This window comes from Pogona vitticeps, chromosome 1 (genome assembly GCF_051106095.1).
Source record: "Pogona vitticeps strain Pit_001003342236 chromosome 1, PviZW2.1, whole genome shotgun sequence".
NCBI lineage: Eukaryota > Metazoa > Chordata > Lepidosauria > Squamata > Agamidae > Pogona > Pogona vitticeps.
The window spans coordinates 144,646,447-144,659,421 of NC_135783.1; the positions used below are offsets into that span (position 1 = coordinate 144,646,447).

The window sequence follows — 12,975 nt, forward strand, 5'->3', positions numbered from 1 at the left end:
ATTCCAAACAATTTTTTTTCTCTTAGTTTTCTTTACTCTCCAGCTTTCACACCTATACTTGGTGGTTGGAAATATAAAAGTGTGGATGATCTAGGTCTTGGTTTCCAGTGACACATCCTTATATTTGATGAACTTTTCTAATTCCTTCATTGGGGCCTGTCTTAGTCTCAGTCTTCTTCTGGTTTGTTGGCTGCAGTCTCTCTTTCGATTGATGACTGAACCAAGGTATACAAAATCCCTATTTCAATTTCTTCATTGTCAGCATTAGTGCAGTTAGTCTGCAGTCATGATTTTTGTCTTCTTAGTGTTCAACAGCAATCCGGCTTTGGCACTTCTTTCACTGTCATCACAATTCATTCCAAGTCAAGATAAAGAATTTGTGGAAAGAACTAAAAAATAAATGGAATTCTTCAAAGAAAATAAAAAAGAAGAAATTATTTGGGACACAACTAAAGCATATTTCAGAGGATTAGCCATATTATATACAGTATAGCCAAAAGGAATAAAGAAAAAAAGCAACAGCTTACAAAACTGAAGGAAGAATTTTAAAAACTGGAGCGAGAATTGCAAAAAAGAACTGCAGAAAAAAAATCCTTAAAAACCAGATGGAGATAGTGAAACATAAATTAATAGAATCAGAAGAATTAGCTCAACAAGTTAAAAGGGCTAAACAAAATTTCTTTGGGAATGCCAACAAACCTGGAAGATGGCTATCATATAGACTGAAAAAAAAAAGATTAATAAAGAAGCTACAAGATGAAAATGGAAACTTACAATATCAAAAAGAGAAAATAAAAAACCTAAAGAATATTGTGCTAATCTGCATGATACCCAATAATTTTTCCTTCAAAAAAACAATATATCGAAAAAGCAAACCTCCCTAAAGTACCAGAAAACATTAAAAGTATCCTAAATGAGAAAATAACAATGATGCCATTTAATAGAAGCCATTAAAAAACAAAAACAAAATGATAAGACCCCAGGACCAGACGGATTACCAGGGGAATTTTATAAATCCTTCCGAGATATTAGCCCTACCAATAAAAGAGGTCTGCAACAAAGTTCTATTAGAAGCTAAAATGCCCAAGACATAGCTAGAGGCATATATCACCCTAATACCAAAAGAAGATACAGACTCTAGTCATATAAAAAAATTTAGACCAATATCATTATTGAATGTGGACTAAAAAATCTTTGCAGTAATTATAGCGGAAAGATTGAAAAAAAATTTAATGGAGTTCATCCATTCAGACCAAAATGGATTTTTGCCAAAAAGACAACTAAGATACAACCTAAGGATAATCTTAGACATATTAGAATATTATGAGGTGCATACAGAGAAACAAATGGCATTAATTTTTCTGGATGCCCAAAAAGCATTTTTGGCAAAATGCTTTGGCAATTTATGATATAGCACATAAAAGCTATGGACTTTGGCAAAAACTTCATCAATGTAATTGAGACAATCTATAATGAACAAATAGCTAAAGTAATTGTAAATGGTTAATTGACAGATAATATTAATATTTAAAAAGGTACTAGACAGAGATATCTCTCTTCATTGCTATTCATATTAACTTTGGAAGTATTAAATACGAATGTGAGGAACGATCCAGAAATCAAAGGCACCAAAATAAAGGACGACAGTTACAAATTACAAGCATTTGCAGATGACTTGGTGTTTATTTTGGAAGATCCGTTGGAAACAACATTGAGACTACTGGAGAAAATTGATGAATTCTGAGAAGTAGCAGAATTGAAGATAAACAAAGAAAAAACTAAAGTTATAGTGAAAAATTTAACAGCCAAACAAAAAAATCAACTCTCAGAGATGTCAGATCTACAAATAGTTTAAAAAGTTAAATACCTCAGAATATATCTAACTTACAGGTGCATAACTATAAAAGAAAATAATTATATAAAACTACTTAACCAAATAAAAATGGACCTAGAAAAATGGAAAAATCTACAACTTTCACTACTAGGAAGACTTGCAACAATTAAAATGAACATCTTGCCAAAACTACTTTTTCTGTTTCAAACAGTGCCAATGAAAATAGAGAAGAAATACTCTGATGATCTAAACAAGGTGATATTAAAATTTATATGGCAAGGGTAGAAAGTGAGAATCAAATTGAAAATACTTCAAGAATTCAAGGAAAAAGGAGGCTTTGGTTTACCGGACTGGATCTTATATTACCAATCATCTGTCCTAATGTGGCTGAAATAATGGATTTGTCTGAAAAGCAAAAGACTTTTGTATTTAGAAGGGCATGATTTACAGCTAGGGCGGCATACCTTTTTATGGTATCAGAAAGCTAAAACCCACAGGAATTTCCAAAACCACCATATTAGAAACCCCTTGTATATAATATGGGAAGAAATAAAAATGAAAATGTACACAAAAATACCAGGATGGGTTTCACCTACAGAAGCATTTGTTCATCCCAATCTTCTGAACTCTGAATTTTTTTTACTTATACAGATATCTTAGATATAGACAGGAGATTAAAACAGAAACAAGATTTTATAGATCAGGGACTAGACGCATCGTGGTGGCCTCTAATGCAAATAAAATCTAGATATGAAAGGGATTCAAAAATGTATGATTTTTATAAAGAACAGACAACATTTGACCAAATAATATTAACATCAGATGATAAATTAATTGGGAAAATATATACATTTCTTTTAAATTGGAAAATGGAGCATGAACAAGTCAAAGAAACGACGGTTCATTGGGCAAAAAAAATGGATATAATACTGACTTTGAAAAATGGCAAAAACTGTAGTCTTGAAACTGTAAAATGACAATGGCAGCATATTATAAAGAGAATTTATATAAAATGTTTTATAGATGGCATTTACCATCAGATAGATTAGCTAAAATATATTCTAACAGGTCAAGTAAATGCTGGAAATGTCATAAAAAATGAAACTTATTATCATCTTTGCTGGACATGTGATAAAGCAAAAATGTTTTGGAAAAAATACATATATGGCTTGTTGAAAAAACATGTAGACTTTAAGCCAGAAATCTTTCTATTAGGTATAATACAAGAAAGTCATTGATGCTTTCTGCCAGAAATATGGTGTCATCTTCTTGTTGTTGTTTAGTCGTTAAGTCATGTCCGACTCTTTGTGACCCCATGGACTAGAGCACACCAGGCCTTCCTGTTTTCCACTGCCTCCCAGTTGTCGGTAGCTTTGATGACACCAAGCATCTCATCCTCTGTCGTCCCCTTCTCCTCTTTCCTTTACACTTTCCTAACATCAAGGTCTTTTCCAGGAAGTCTTCTCTTCTCATGAGATGGCCAAAGTACTGGAGCCTCAGTTTCAGGATCTATACTTCCAGTGAGCACTCAGGGTTGATTTCCTCCAAACTTGATAGGTTTGATCTCCTTGCAGTCCAGGGGATTCTCAAGAGCCTCCTCCAATACCACAATTCAAAAGCATAAATTCTTCGGCAGTCAGCCTTCTTTATGGCCCAGCTCTCACTACCATACATCAGTACAGAAAAAGCCATAGCTTCAACTACGTGGACCTTTCTCAGCAAGGTGATGTCTCTGCTTTTTAAGATGCTGTCGAGGTTTGTCATCGCTTTCCTCCCAAGAAGCAGGCATCTTTCAATTTTGTGGCTGCTGTCACCATCTGCAGTGACCACGGAGCCCAAGAAAGTAAAACCTGTCAACTTCCCCTTCTCTTTGCCAGGAGGTGATGGGACCAGTAGCCATGATCTTAGTTTTTTTGATGTTGTGCTTCAGACCATTTTTGACACTCTCTTCTTTCACCATCATTAAGAGGTTCTTTAATTCCTCCTCACTTTCTGCCATCAGAGTGGTATCATCTGCATATCTGAGGTTGTTGATATTTCTCTGGCAATCTTCATTCCGGCTTGGGATTCCTCCAGTCCAGCCTTTCGCATGATGTATTCTTCATATAAGTTAAATAAGCAGGGATACAATATACAGTCCTCCTTTCTCAATTTTGAACCAATCAGTTGTTCCATATCCGGTTCTAACTGTTGCTTCCTGTCCCACATACAGATTTCTCAGGAGATAGATAAGGTGGTCAGGCACTCCCATTTCTTTAAGAACTTGTCATAGTTTGTTGTGGTCCACACAATCAAAGGCTTTTGCGTATTCAATGAAGTGGAAATAGATGTTTTTCTGGAACTCTCTGACTTTTTCCATAATCCAGCGCATGTTAGCAATTTGGTCTCTAGTTCCTCTGCCCCTTCAAAATCCAGCTTGTACTTCTGGGAGATCTCAGTACACATACTGCTGAAGCCTACCTTGTAGGATTTTGAGCATAACCTTGCTAGCGTGTGAAATGAGTGCAAATTTATGGTAGTTGGAGCAATTTTTTGGTGTTACCCTTCTTTGGGATTGGGATGTAGACTGATCTTTCCCAATCCTCTAGCCACTGCTGAGTTTTCCAAACTTGCTGGGATATTGAATGCAGCACCTTAACAGCATCATCTTTTAAGATTTTAAATAGTTCGACTGGAATGCCATCACCTCCACTGGCTTTGTTGTTAGACAGGTTAAGGCCCACTTGACTGCACTCTCCAGGATGTCTGGCTCAAGCTCAGCAGCCACACCATCTGGGTTGTCCAGGACATCCAGATCTTTCTGGTATAATTCCTCTGTGTATTCTTGTCACTTCTTGATGTCTTCTGCTTCTGTGCGGTCCCTACCATTTTTGTCCTTTATCATGTCCATCTTTGCACAAAATGTTCCTTTAATAGCTCCAATTTTCTTGAACATATCTCTGGTTTTTCCTTTCCTGTTATTTTCCTCTATTTCTTTCCACTGTTCATTTAAGAAGGCCCTCTTGTCTCTCCTTGCTATTCTTCGGAAGTCTGCATTCCATTTTCTGTAACTTTCCCTGTCTCGCTTGCATTTGGTTTCCCTTCTCTTCTCTACTATTTGTAAGGCCTTGTTGGACAGCCACTTTGCTTTCTTGCATTTCCTTTTCTTTGGGATGGTTTTTGTTGCTGCCTCCTGTACAGTGTTATGAGCCTCCATCCATAGTTCATCAGTCACTCTGTCCACCAAATCGAGTTCATTAAATCTGTTCTTCACTTCTACTTCACTAAAGGATTTGATTTAGATTATACCTGACTAGCCCAGTGGTTTTTCCTACTTTCTTCAGTTTAAGTTCAAGTTTTGCTATAAGCAGCTGATGATCAGAGCCACAATCAGCTCCAGGTCTTGTTTTTGCTGACTGTATAGAGCTTCTCCATCTTTGGTTGCAGAGAATATAATCAATCTGATTTCGGTATTGCCCATCTGGTGATGTCCCTGTGTAGAGTTGCCTCTTGTGTTATTGGAAAAGAGTGTTTGTGATTACCAGCTTGTTCTCTTGAGAAAACACTATTAGCCTTTGCCCTGCTCCGTTTTGAACTCCAAGGCCAAACTTAGCTGTTGTTCCTTTTATCTCCTGACTCCCTACTTTAGCATTCCAGTCCCCGATTATGACAAGAACATCTTTCTTTGGTGTTAGTTCTAGAAGGTGTTGTAAGTCTCCATAGAATTGGTCAATTTCAGCCTCTTCAACATTGATGGTTGGTGCATAAACTTGGATTACTGTGATGTTGAAAGGTCTGCCTTGGATTCGTATTGACATCATTCTATCATTTTTGAGATGGTATCCCAGTAGAGCTTTTCCCACTCTTTTGTTGACTGTGAGGGCTACTCCATTTCTTCTATGGGATTCTTGCCCACAATAGTTGATATGATAATCATCTGCATTGAATTCGCCCATTCCTGTCCATTTTAGTTCACTGACGCCCAGGATGTTGATGTTTATTCTTGCCATCTCCTGTTTGACCACATCCCGCTTACCAAGGTTCATAGATCTTACATTCCAGGTTTCTATGCAGTATTTTTCTTTGCAGCATCAAACTTCCCCTTCACTTCCAGGCGTGTCTGCAGCTAACCATCCTTTCGGCTTTGGCCCAACCACTTCATTAGCTCTGGAGCTGCTTCTACTTGTCCTCCGCTCTTCCTCAGTAGCATGTTGGACGCCTTCTAACCTGAGGGGCTCATCTTCCAGGATCATATCTTTTAACCTTTTGTTTCTATCCATGGAGTTTTCTTGGCAAAGATACTGAAGTGGCTTGCCAGTTCCTGCTCCAGGTGGATTGCGTTTAGTCTCCACTATGACCTGTCTGTCTTGGGTGTCCCCGCACGTCATAGCCCATAGCTTCTCTGAATTACTCAAGCCCCTTTGCCACAACAAGGCAGCAATCCATGAAGGGGTGTCATCTACGTATCTTAAACTATTGGTGTTTCTTTCACCATTTTTCACTCCTCATCCATCTGAATTTAGCCCAGCTTTCCATATGATATGTTCTGTGTTGAGATTCAACAAATAAGGAAATAAGGAAAAGCTACCATTAGGACAGAATATGGAGAGACAGAATGGTTTCCTATAAGGAAATGAATAATACAAGGGTATATTTTATTTCCTTATAGGAAACCATTCTGTCTCTCCATATTCTGTCCTAATGGTAGTTTTTTGTCCACCATACAAGTTATATATCAGGACAATCAAGTGCTGAGGCACACACATTTAGTTCAGAAAAATCCATCATTTCTCATCTACATAGACAAATGGTTTGCTGTAGTCAATAATAAAAGACTGGTATTCTTCTGATATTTTTTGGTGCTCTCCAGTAGCCGGAGGATATTTGTAATATGATCTTGAGTGCTTTTTTCTTTTCTGAATCCATCAGGCATCTCTTGTTCCATATAAATTAAAAGCCTTTGTTGCGACATCTTGAGCATCACTTTGCTCTAGACGTTCTTGAAATGGCTGGGGAATTTAAAAAGTCATCACCTACAACCCATAAGGACATGAACTGGAGCTGCCATTGCCACAGTATGCTGAACTCTTCAGCCTTCCTCAGACTGTGACCCTTCAGAAATGCTGGAATAAAAATCTCATCATTCACACATGGCTGAAAACAATAAAGTGATAATCCAGCATATCTGGCAGGCCTGAGGTTATGGAAAGCTGATCCTGACCCACTAAAATATTTTGTCTGGTCATAATGAGTGAGGGCAAGGCTGCTCACAAGCAGGGTGGCTGTTTTTACTCAGTTTCTTTTCACCCTCATTTTTCTTCCCGAAAGACATTTGGAAATCTTTAAAGAGTTTTCCAGACACTGTACAGACACCTGCTTGCTCTCTCTCCTTCACATACTGTGCATGCTGTGAGCTAGGTCATAAATATGCATTTACATGACGGCGATGCTGATAACAGATATGAAGCAAATAGAAAATCTCACATTCAACAAGAGACGACTTTTCATCAGCCTATATGTCTTGCTCTCAAATTCATTTCTTTCCACTGGATACAATCTAATACAGTGCGAGAGCAGCCCAGCTGCTTCTGTGGTGGAACCTGCTGAAATATACATGGCCACCACCTGGGGTGAGGATAAAACCTCAAAATGGAGAATAAATAACTTATTGTAAAGAACCAGCTCTCCAATTGTTATTCACAGTAATAGAAAAAGAACTCCTGCTTTATAATTTAGGGACTCCATCGGGGTCACATCTTTACAATGCACTGTAGTCATATATCAGGCACAAGGGAGAATAAGCATTTACTTTTCCATTAGAAAAGGAGGCGGGAAGACAAGATGGTTTGATATATAAATGCAAGCTATATCAAGGTGGTAGGCCAAGCAAGTCCTTTAAGGTTTAAAAAAAAAAACCACACACAATCGTGCACAAATGAATACATAGATTTAATTTCATAGGAAATTCACAGGAAAAGGACGTGAAAATCAGTTGACTGGAAGGAAACAGAGTTCTTAAATAAGAGAGAAAAATTGAGCTAGTAAAACAACCTACTAAATGCCTGAGGTCAAACAGGCACAAGACATCAACATGAGAACAGATTTGTGCTTCTGGCCCCAAGCCAGTCAGCGAATGAATTCCTAATGGAGATGATGTCTTCTTCCTCTTCTTCTAAGCAAGGCAGGGTCCTCAACAACATTAATCATCAACAGTGTCTTAACAGCAAATCCATGGCCCTGTAAGGAAGCTAGTGTCCAACTGAGCACTTTGTTCTCTTGGCAAGGGGGTGGGGTGCGGAGAACCAAACACAATATCACAGCAAGTAGAAATGGGGTGGCAGGGAAATAAGAAGGTTGAGAACAACCACGCCGAGAGAGAGAGAGAGAGAGAGAGAGAGAGAGAAGAAGAAGAAAAATTTTAAAAGGAAGAAAAGGGATTTGAAGATACCTGCAATAAGCTGACATTTGGACATTGCGTTTCATTTTTCAGAACAGATGGCTATTATGTGAAAGGCATGAAATCTGACAGTTTTCAGTAGCTAGCAGTGGGATTCTTGTGCTGTTCTATTACTTGGTCTCCGCTTAAGAGCCGGAGAGAGAAAGAGAGAATTTGTTCCCTGAACCTTAGCAGTGCCAGAAGCGATCTCACTGCCTGAGACCTAACCTACTACTGAAATACTCTTCCACGCCTATTGGGAATCCACTGGAATTTTCAAAGTTGCAGAAGGCTCTGCCTGTAGCATCTTCTACACCTGCGCTTGCAAGACAGCAAGAAAGTGCATGGATGGTTCTCCGAGGCACCCATTTCTTTGAAAAACAAGGGATAACAAAGCATGGTGAATACTGACATAACTTTCCTTTTGCACACCACACAGATGCCAGTACAGCAATGGCAGGGAGAATCTCAGGCTTCAGTGGTTAATTATCACACATAACCAGCATTATGAGAGCTGAATAGTTTTGTATCCTTTGCAAGTACAGCCTAAGATTCCACATCGTGTTCTCATTTGTTTTAATTGTAATGATTAATGGTAATGCGCTGAGAATAGGGGATGGGTAACGGTACAACTTTCATGGTGTATTTATGAAGTCCCAAAAAAACCTTTGGCTGGTCATGTGGAAATAATGCACTGGACTAGAGTAACCATGCCAGTAGCAGACAGAATGATGAACTAGGACTCAGGAGGCCTGGGTTAAAATTCCACTCAGCCATGGAAACATACAGGAGGTGTAGATCTGGTAAAGCCACTTCTTAAATATCTCACCTTGAAAGCTCTATTAGGGTCAATACAAGTCATTTCCAACCTGATGGCACAAAACAAACTACTGACCACAGAGCGCTATGTATCAGGAGGCGAAATCTCTGGCCTACAGACGTTGTTTGAGCACAACTCCCATCATTCCTGACCACTGGCCATGGGCACTAGGGGTAATGGGAGTAGGAGAATCCCAAATATACAGGACTGTCTTTCCTATCACTCCTAGCTATAAGTGAAAATGGTGGTAATTTTAATCTAGTTATGTCTGGAAAGTAATAGGATAAGAGGTGCCAGAGTTAGGTTTGCTTACAATGCAGTCTTACAACTTTATGCTCAAAATTATATATCATTCCGTTCAATAGGACTGAACGGATTGCACACTTGAGTGAATTCATCAATCAATAGAAATTTTAACTGGTTTTATGTACGACCATCTGTAGTGGAGGGGTTTAGTTCTGACATCTTTCTGCTTCAGCAGCAAAAATGTGGTCACCTTAATTAATGAAAGTATATTACTGCCTTCATTATGTCCCTTAAAAATATCTCCAAATCACACATATTACAGTATTTAGCTAGAAATATCTCTCACATAGATAAAATAACAAAAAATCTTTTGCTAATCTTAAAAACGAATTAAGCATATGTAGCATATTCTATGCATGGAGGCAACACTTCATGTATTTAATGAACTGGATCATGTCTGCAGAAGCCTGAAGCCAAAATAAAACATTTCAGTCTTTACAATGTAGAAAGCTCTCCTTTTTTCTGCCAAAAGAACCCCCGTTATATCGATTCTGCCATTATTTATACTGTTTTATAAATTTCCATTCCCATGACACACATGTAACATCAATTCATTTGGTCAGCTAATCAGGGTTTTTCCACCTCACCAGCATGGCCTTTGAAAAAGGATCTAATCTCTGCATCACGTCAACCCTTATTGCTTTGGCACATATGAATGTTGCTGCTGCTTTATTTACAGTGGGGTCTTGACGTAAGAACGGCTCGAGTTAAGAACATTTTGACTTAAGAACCGCTGTCATAGGAAAATATTGACTTGACTTACATACTTAGATTTGAGTTAAGAACTGAAAAAAAACCACGTGGGAGGCAGGGAAAGTGCAAAATGTGAACTTTCAGTTAACTGTTGGCCAGTGAAAAGGGTCCTGTCTGCTTCCTCACTCCTCCCAGCGTTTAGAGAGTGGATTGGGAGACAGTCTTCAGACTGCCTGGTACTGCCTGGACTGTATTTTCCCTGCCTTCCCTGAACCTTTCTTGACCTAAGAAAAAAAGAAACAAATATCCCCCTCTAGTGGTTGAAGGCGGAATAGCAGCTTCCCATTAGTTTCTATGGACGGAAAAGAGCAGATACGGATCAAATGGTTTTCAATGCATTCCTATGGGAAATGCAGATTTGACCTGAGAACTTTTTGCCTTGAGAACCGCCTTCCAATATGGATTAAGTTCTCAAGTCAAGACCCCACTGTACTTTGCAAATAGTTCAGGTTTTTGGACACCACAGCCACTACATGGTCAACGCCCTTGTACCCGTTTATTAGTAGTAGTTTTTTTTAATGCTTAACAATAAATCACTTATTTTCCATGGAAAGTTCTTGCAGCAGCAGCAACAAGAACACAGACAACAGTGCTCAGAAGAAGATAGCCTCTCCCCCTCCCCCAGTTGTGGAAGGAAGGAAGGAAGGAAGGAAGGAAGGAAGGAAGGAAGGAAGGAAGGAAGGAAGGAAGGAAGGAAGGAAGGAAGGAAGGAAGGAAGGAAGGAAGGAAGGTGACATATTCCACCAGGTGGCACATCAGGTAGCGGTTGGAAGTGACAGGAAAATAGCAATGTATCAATTATAAATTTTTTAAAAAAGGAAAATTTTAGGGCAACAGGGACCCAGAAACAGGACAGAAATTGATTCATATTATGTAGCACATGTAGACTACAGAACCAGTGCAAATAACAAGAAATATTCTGACTGAAATGACAGCCACATGAATGGGCCCAGCAAATACCATGTGGCTATACATACAAATATATACATGGTCCATTGATTAGGCCCTTATATGGTTGTATTGTTGCCCCCTTCCCTAGGTCATGCCGACTATAATTTTAGAAAATTAACTTTTCCAGGCTCTATACAGCCTGGAATTAATTAAAAAACTACAGTTAGTGCCATGAAAGTATCTCTGTAGAACATCAGTGAATGGTTCATTTCACACTTAAGAGTAAGGTAATGTTTGTTTGATTGTTTAATTTCTACCCAACCCATATGGTGGCAAGCCACTACACTGGGTGGCTTACAGCAAAATAAATATAAAATTAAGAGCAAAACATAAATTAAAAACAAATGGAAAAAGAAAACCCCACCCCAGTGTTACCATCTACATCAAATTAGTTCCCAAGATGGCGGCAACAGCATCATCACTTAAATACTAAACATAATAGAGTCACATGATTAAATAATTAATCTAATTTAATTAAATAGGGAGAAGGTTTTCAAAAGCCTGAGCAATGACCCATGTTTTTAATTACTTTCTAAACCCTCGGAAGATGGGGGCCTGACACATCCTCCACCAGTAGGAAATTCTATGGCAAGGCGGCTACCACAGAGTTTCACATTTGTTTCAGCTTCTGAAATGTCTTCAGAAGTAGCCCCACAATAGAGGGCATTGCAATAGTCAGTCTTTGAGATTACCGACACATGAACCAGGGTTATGAGGCAGTTCCTATTGAGATGGAAGTGGAGGTATGCAAACTGGCTAAGCTGAAAAAAGGCAGACCTGACCACAGCCAAGATCTGATTATTACTTGAGTTAGCTGACCAGAAATACCCCAGTTGACCATGAAGCCTACAAACTGACTTTGGGCTGGTACTCTCTCTTAGCCTTATCTACCTCACAGGGCTGTTGAAATTATAAAGGTAATAAAGCAGAGAGAACCATGTATACATCCATGAGATTCTTTCAGGAAAGATGGGATAAATATGTCATGAATAATGAACTGACTTAATTTTCTCCACTAAATCCTTCCCATTTACTGGATTATCTGAAAAGTCACAGTGTGAACCACATTGTGTGAAAAATGTCACTTATATGGTCCAGCACCTATTTCTACTATCATAATCACACTCTTCTGACTTCCAGGATCAAGGATATAGCTCCTGGATGCCAATTATGTCTGTGTACAACCCATTTCATCCCAAGGTTACAAAGCAAATTGCCAATGGACAGTGCCCACGCATTTTCTCCTAACCTGTAGTTTGGGTCTTTGAGTGTCAGAATTCATTCAAGAGAAAGATAAAAACTACAAACCTCATGTGACATTTGAAAATCACAGCTGTCCGTTCCATGTAGAGGCAACCGCAGCTGGGTAAAAGCATGTCAATTGCCTTAATTAACCATTTTAATTTGCCTGTGGATCAACTGCAGAGTGGTCCGCTGCACATTTTTTTTAACAAGGACAAGTGTCAACAGATTTCCAAAGTGTATTTTGACTTAACAGAACTTAATAGATCTAGGATCACACAAATAATAATAAGATGCTTCTTTGAAGCAAGGGCCATAGACTTCTATACATACAGTATATATAATGGTTTTTCTGTGTATAACTAATGGAGTGAAGTATCAGTTTCAGAAATGCAGGGGGACTATAGGTCATGCAGACTGTAGTGAAAAGCATTAACTTTTCCAGGTTCTGTATGGCTTGCAGTCTTTTAGCTCCTATGTCATTTTATACATTAGAAGTAACACAACAGTGTCCCTGAAACAAGATAGAGAGACAGAGGCCAAATTATAGCAACAGAGTGCCAGCTAAGGTTTCTGTTCCACACAGATCCATTCTTGAACATGACCAAGAATAAAAAAGAAACTGCTCTAAACTAAGTACCTATTCAATCTCCT

At 38.6% G+C, this 12,975-nt stretch overlaps 1 long non-coding RNA gene across 1 annotated transcript in view; it reads left to right on the plus strand.

Annotated features, from left to right (window-relative positions):
* The window catches only part of LOC144587861 (uncharacterized), a 34,817-nt gene extending 25,001 nt beyond the window's left edge, over positions 1-9,816 (plus strand). The window contains exon 2 of the long non-coding RNA XR_013543121.1: positions 1-9,816. This exon is cut by the window's left edge and continues 2,392 nt beyond it. This is a non-coding gene — a long non-coding RNA (uncharacterized LOC144587861).
* Positions 9,817-12,975: the final 3,159 nt, after the last annotated feature.